Source organism: Octopus sinensis, linkage group LG5 (assembly GCF_006345805.1).
Source record: "Octopus sinensis linkage group LG5, ASM634580v1, whole genome shotgun sequence".
In the NCBI taxonomy this organism is placed as follows: domain Eukaryota; kingdom Metazoa; phylum Mollusca; class Cephalopoda; order Octopoda; family Octopodidae; genus Octopus; species Octopus sinensis.
This window is the reverse complement of record NC_043001.1, coordinates 95,609,069-95,615,858: the sequence shown is the minus strand read 5'-3', so window position 1 is coordinate 95,615,858 and position 6,790 is coordinate 95,609,069. Positions and strand designations below refer to the sequence as shown.

General features: G+C 29.8%; 1 long non-coding RNA gene across 1 annotated transcript in view; it reads left to right on the top strand.

Annotated features, from left to right (window-relative positions):
- LOC118763385 overlaps nt 1-5,002 on the top strand; it is a 26,046-nt gene extending 21,044 nt beyond the window's left edge. The window contains exon 3 of the long non-coding RNA XR_004999133.1: nt 4,990-5,002. This is a non-coding gene — a long non-coding RNA (uncharacterized LOC118763385). The remainder of the gene's footprint in view (nt 1-4,989) is intronic.
- The last annotated feature ends 1,788 nt before the right edge of the window (nt 5,003-6,790 follow it).

The following is a 6,790-nucleotide window of genomic DNA, read 5'->3' as shown; positions in this document are numbered from 1 at the left end:
ACTCTAAAGTTGAAGAAATGTAGATAAACCTACGCACGGAAATGAATATAAATATTAGCATGAAATTCTATTTAGCAATAGGCCTCCGCGCAAAGCTTCAGGAAGGGAATTCTATTAAAACGTTAATACTTTACTGTTTGCTAAAGTAACATAAAGCATAAGAATTGATCAAATGTTGAACAAAACTTCATTTCAGTGTACTAGCAACGTAGAGTTCATGATATTGAAAGAAAATATAGGGAAATGTTAGGGTGAGCTGGATTAGGAGCGCTTGTTCCGTAATATCGTTGACGTAATTATTTCAAGTATAGGGTAATGGGGTTCGATAATACAGAGGTTCCACCAACTTATAGAAAAATATTATTTACAAGCAGTAAGTAGATAAAGATTAGCCTTAAACGTAAGTAAAATGTACTGATTTTTAAACAGTATACACAAAGGTTCTGCATACATAAATATACAGATCCATACATACATTATAAATGAATATATATATAATATATATATATATATATATATATATATATTATATATAATAATATATATATATACATGCATATATACATATATATGTGTGTATGTATATATATACGTACACATGCATATAGAGAGAATATTCATTCTAATAACTATTCCTTTTTCAACTACAAAATAGAAAGTATATCTCCAGTAGATATTCAAAAATATCTTTCTTATATATAGACACACACACGCACACATGTATATATATATATATATATATATATATATATATATATATATATATATATATATGTATAAAAAAATAGCGATAAACAGAAGAAAACTAAAACCTAATCTGCTAATGTTTTCTCAGAGCAAGCATGTGCACAATGCATTTAGATTTAAATGGCTGTAATTCTATAGAGAATGGAGCAACACAAATATGTGTAAAACTAAAACCTGATCCGATATATGTACTATAGCAAACAACGTTAAATCTTTTGGTAAAATGGAAACTTTAAAATTTACATTTAAGTATTAACATGAAGCTTTAATATGATGCATATGTATACAGTAATATACAAAACTCAATTGAAAGCAGATACCAAAACCCATTATATAAATATACAATGCATTAAATATGCAGTCATTCCAGAAGAAAACAGCTTGTTTTGAGCCATTCTGAGCCAAGTTACTGTGTAAATAAAATAGATAATGCAAGTGAAATGTATACTCGGAAAGGAAGCAAACATTATCAGAATCCATAAGAAACAGGCGATGAAAATCCAATTAAAAAACGTAGGCAATGAATAATAAACAGACCATAATAAGAGGCAAGGTTTCACATAGGCAAAAAAAAATTATGGTAATAGGCTCTCGTATTGTTATTGATTAGTTCCCAGTAAATAAATGTCTCCAAATAGAAATATTAATTTGAATGGTTGGCAAATGAAGAAATATAATCTGGAGATCAACGAAATCATAAAGTGTCTATTGAAAAGAGAATAGAATATATATGGAAAGGGATATATTGAATATGATAAAAGGATGCCCATATTATTATACAACTAACACCATGAGGTACACAGATTATGAGCTTACAAATTAAAATTCTACTAATCATTACTTTTATGTTGAAATTCATACATATATCGATTGATAGGTAGGTAGGTAGGTAGGTAGGTAGATAGATAGGTAGATAGATAGATAGATACAGATAGAGATAGAGAGATGGAGAGATAGATAGAGAGATAAATAGATAATGTTGGTATTAGTGGTGATAACTATCTATAACAGTTGAAATAGTGATAGTAATCTATAATAATAATTCACATGTGACGTAGTGCTAACGGTCAGACGGTCGGGATATCCGTGACTAAACCGGCAGCCCCGCTTCGCTTGGTTGGTGAGAAGTGTGAAATAAATGTTTGTATAACTTATAACTCATAGACTGCACCGAACAGGTTCGTATCTGCAACCTCTGAACTTACAGATTACCAATTTCCTAGTGTATGTTGCAGGGACCATAAATACAACTCTGCAGCATTTTATAATGGGAGGTTGCCTTTACTAATTCAATTCTAAACAGTCTACGAGCAACTTACATTTGTATGGGAAGTTAGAAATATTTTCCCTCAGGCGGTGTATATTTCGGAGCCTCAAATACAATTATTTAAGATTTTTCCCCTTCTGTAATATTTTGTAAGTTGTGGTTCTTTTCAATTTGCATGTTGCTCTTGGTGCTTTTCCTTTATATTATTGTCTCGTTCTCTGTAACTGTACTGGTGATGTGAAGTCAGGTGGTGTGGTTGCTCCTACAATATCCTGTTTGTAACTATCAGTTTCCTTACGACATACAAAAGATCATGATTGCGAAAGATAGTGCTAGCGAAAGATGTATGTATATACAATCTTTAAAATCCTTAAAGATGTTTCAGCCCGAAAGCTGCGGCCATGCCGGGGCACCACCGTTGCTTCATTGCAGTTAACATATACATGATCACACAAAACCCGAATTAGAGTGCTCACTCGTATTATTATCGAACGGAGAGTATACTATACATACATACATATATATATTATATATATATATATATATATATATATACAGACATATATATGTGTATATATGTATGTATATATATATATATATGTATGTATATATATATATATATATACAAACATATGCATGTATATATATATATATATATATATATATATGAAAGTGATATTTTTACAAATAAAATCAAAAATAGAAAAAAAGAAAATTGAAGATAGAAATAATACAAAAATTAATAGTATAAATAATATATAAATAATAAAATAATACAAAAAAGTGAACACTCCATCATGTGTGAAAATTGAGAAAGAAGAAATGAAGAAGCAAAAGATAAAACATAAAATGTAAAAAGAGCTAAATAAAAAGCTGGAAAAAGAAGGAAAAGGAACATGAATAAGAGCAAAACGAAGAAATACGGAAGGGAAAAAGTAAGAGGAAGACAAAAAGTAGTTGAAATATTAGGGAGAAGAAATTAACCTATCAGTTAGAAAGAAATTGGATATTTTTAGGAGTGGTCAAAAATGGTGAATTCTTCTCCAAATATGACATTTGTGAATCTTTGGATTTGAGCTCATTTGTTTCATTTCTCATAGTTGGTATGGTGTACCCTTATTTAATCACATACACACACTCACACAATTGCATCTACGTACACACATACATGACCATAAAATCGTACATAAAACAAACGACACACACATGCATATAAACAAACATATATATATATATATATATATATAATATATATATATATATATATATATCTTTATATATTTACATGTGTGTATGTTTGAGTGTGTGTTCGTGTGTATACATATAATTGCTTATATATTATATATGTGTGTGTGTGTGAGTATATATATATATATATATTATATATATATATATATATATATATATATATTATATATATATATATATTATATATATATATACTATATATATATATATATGTATATAATCGTTTGTATTTATGTGTGTTTTATATGAATATGTGTATACATGTGCGTATATGTGCATGTAGGTATGCAAATTGTTTAAGCACAATTGCCCAATGAACTTTCTCTTATCAATGTCAATGACATTGTATTTAATACATTAATATTAACCAATCTTTAACACCACAAAGTCTACACAAAGCCTTACATGTTTCTTTTGAATATTTGTTTTCAAGTGAAACCGTTCAAGTCAATAAACATCTTTAAAAAACCTCTGCATTCCCAAATACCCTTCTCTGTATATTTTCGCTCGAGCGGTACCTTCCAATTTGATGTTGTTATAAATATATATTACTGAAACAAGTAAAAAAGTAAAGAGTAAGGAGTATACACACACACACACACACACACACACACACATATATATATATATACATATATATATATATAATATATATATATACACATACACACATATATATATATATATATATATATATATACATATACATATTTATACCCTAAATTCCTACAAGCATTAAAATTGCGATGCGTTATTAAAAAAAGGGCTGGACGAGTGTGTATTTCTAGAGACATCATATATATTGCTATGTAAACTTAGCAATGCATTTCATGTGATTAGTACAGTTTAACGATCGATCTAACTATATCTCAAAAATATATCAGGCATATCAAATTAAGCTGCAACTTTTAATTCAATGACAGTCAGTCCACATTGAAAATAGATTGACAGAATAAAAAAAAAAGACTACAATAATACACACTGCTAGAATAATAATTTAAAGTTAACTCACTGAATGAATAAGATATAATTAATGTTGATATAATAACTCACAGCTTCAGAACATATATTACTTGTGTAAACAATTCATAAATTTTGTCAATGATCGAAGCGAAATATATTATCTAGTTTAGATTGATGATATATTAATTATCTCTCAATTAAAACTAATTAGCACATTAAGATCGTAGCTTGGTTATACATAAATATATGCGTACTTACAGACAGATATTAAATGTCGGTTCCGAGAAAAATGGGCATGTGACTTCTGGATATTGATGAAGCCAAAAATATATTACAGATTTCAGCATAGTAGCGAATGTTTATTGAAAACCTAAATGATAGAGAAAAACCACTAGGATTATTTCGGTTTGAACGGCAGTTTTTTCTAGCGGTATCATATGAAATTGTCACATATAATTATGACCCTAGTATCGATCTATTGTATTTCAATCTGTTTTAGGGTTAGGTTTAGTTAAGGTTAGTGTTAGGGGTGGGGGAGGGTATCTTTTTTTCTTCATAAATGTAAATAAACCCAATCTGTTTCTTAAACGAGGGACATATTCATACGGCACAGAATGTTGTTTACCTCAATGGACGTCACTGATTGGTTGAAATTGCATAAATGGAAGAAAAAACAACAACAAATATCTTACAAACTATAGAATTTTCTCAATAAAGCCAAGAAAAAAAGATGTTTTATAAACACATTCTACCAGTATACGAAGTTTAAAATTTTCTAGTTACCTAGAAATTATGTTAAAAACTGTCGTTCAAACCGAAAAGGTCCAGAAAAAACTACAATGTTTCTTGCTGAGATATTTAAAGACAATTGAAGTCTGCGAGCAGATTGCAATCAATTTGCCAAAAAATTTCATTCTCTGTCAGTCAGACTATGTTGTGGACGGATTTACTGACAGCAGTATTAAGACAATTAATGTTAACATTCGACAAGTAATTAATTCAATTTAATATAATTCGTTTTCATAAGATGTATTGATACGTAAACGAGTTAAAACGATCTCTCGGTACAAGTACCTAAATATACATTACCGTTGCGCTATGTATCTAACTTTATGTTTTATACATTAACATGCCGTCGTTTTAATTTTAGAATGATATTATAGTATCTATTTAAGTTGTCATTATGTTTGGTGCGTACATACTGAATCCATCACTTGCAAAAGGAAATGAAGTATCTTGTTATCTTCAATTATTCAGCAGCATTAAATATATTGCATTAATAACTCGTGAAAGTTTCAATAAAATCATGTAAATTCATACATATGCGAATTTAACAAAATATATTGTTGCCTTAAGTACTTGTTAAATACATACACACACACACACACACATACACACATATATATATATATATATATATGTATATATATATATATTATATATATATATATATTATATACACATGAATATATATATATATATATATATATATATATATATATATATATATATATATAGAGAGAGAGAGAGAGAGGAGAGAGAGAGATACGGATAGATAGATAGATATATATATAGATAGATAGGTGATAGAGAGATAGATAGATAGATAAATAGATAGCCACTACAATGTAGGCACCGCAACGTAAAAGACTTTTTCTATTCCTGAGTTAAGGTGAGACAGTGTCACGTGACAGCTTGCTGGGGTTGTCTGCTGGAGTCTAGCGGCAGGTATTTAAAGGGAAAATTTTGACAAGTCAGTCAGTCACGGCTGACACTCGCTGACGATACATCGAAGAGGCCAGGGAACAGAAGAAAGAAGAAAGAAGCCATGCACCCAACACTAGAGCTGAAGACACATCCGAAAGCGGGGTCTCTGCCACGTCAAGAAGGTCGAGGAGTAAGGGCTGAAACCGGAAGTGGTTGCTCCTGATGATGTATTGAGCTAACTGGATCCTATAAAGGAGCTGTTGTGATAGCAGACCACGAAACACGGTTGTAATTCCTCATACATCTGTTTGTTTTGTACACCACCTGTTTTCGTCTTTTCCTATTTTTCGTAAATTCTCCCTAGATCGGTAGATAGATACATAGATAGTTTGAATTATGATACTTTGAAATATGTCGGAATATGTAATTCCTAAAACAAAGCTAGCAATTTTAATCAATTGTATTTAACAGCGATATATAACGAAAAATTGGCCATATAGATACCTACGTTATTTTATGTATTTAGTCGTGAGATATTTCCTCCATTACATATTACAACAGTTTTAGCAAAAATGCTATATATGTATATGTGTATGCAATAAATCTGTTTATAAGACGGATGCACATTTCGTTGCTGGCAAATCGGTATCTGTTGTATATTGGATGACAAATTACATATTTTCGAGCACAAGTTCCATACTCCTTAGAAAGTGAATGTGTTTGAAATGTTACTAAAATAACTATGAGTCCTTGAACTAGAGGAACGTAGAGTATTAGGCCCTCACTTTGCATTGACACTCTAGTCATTTTTGTTTATATGCTGCTGCGTGAAATTTAGGATATAAACCACTACCTGTT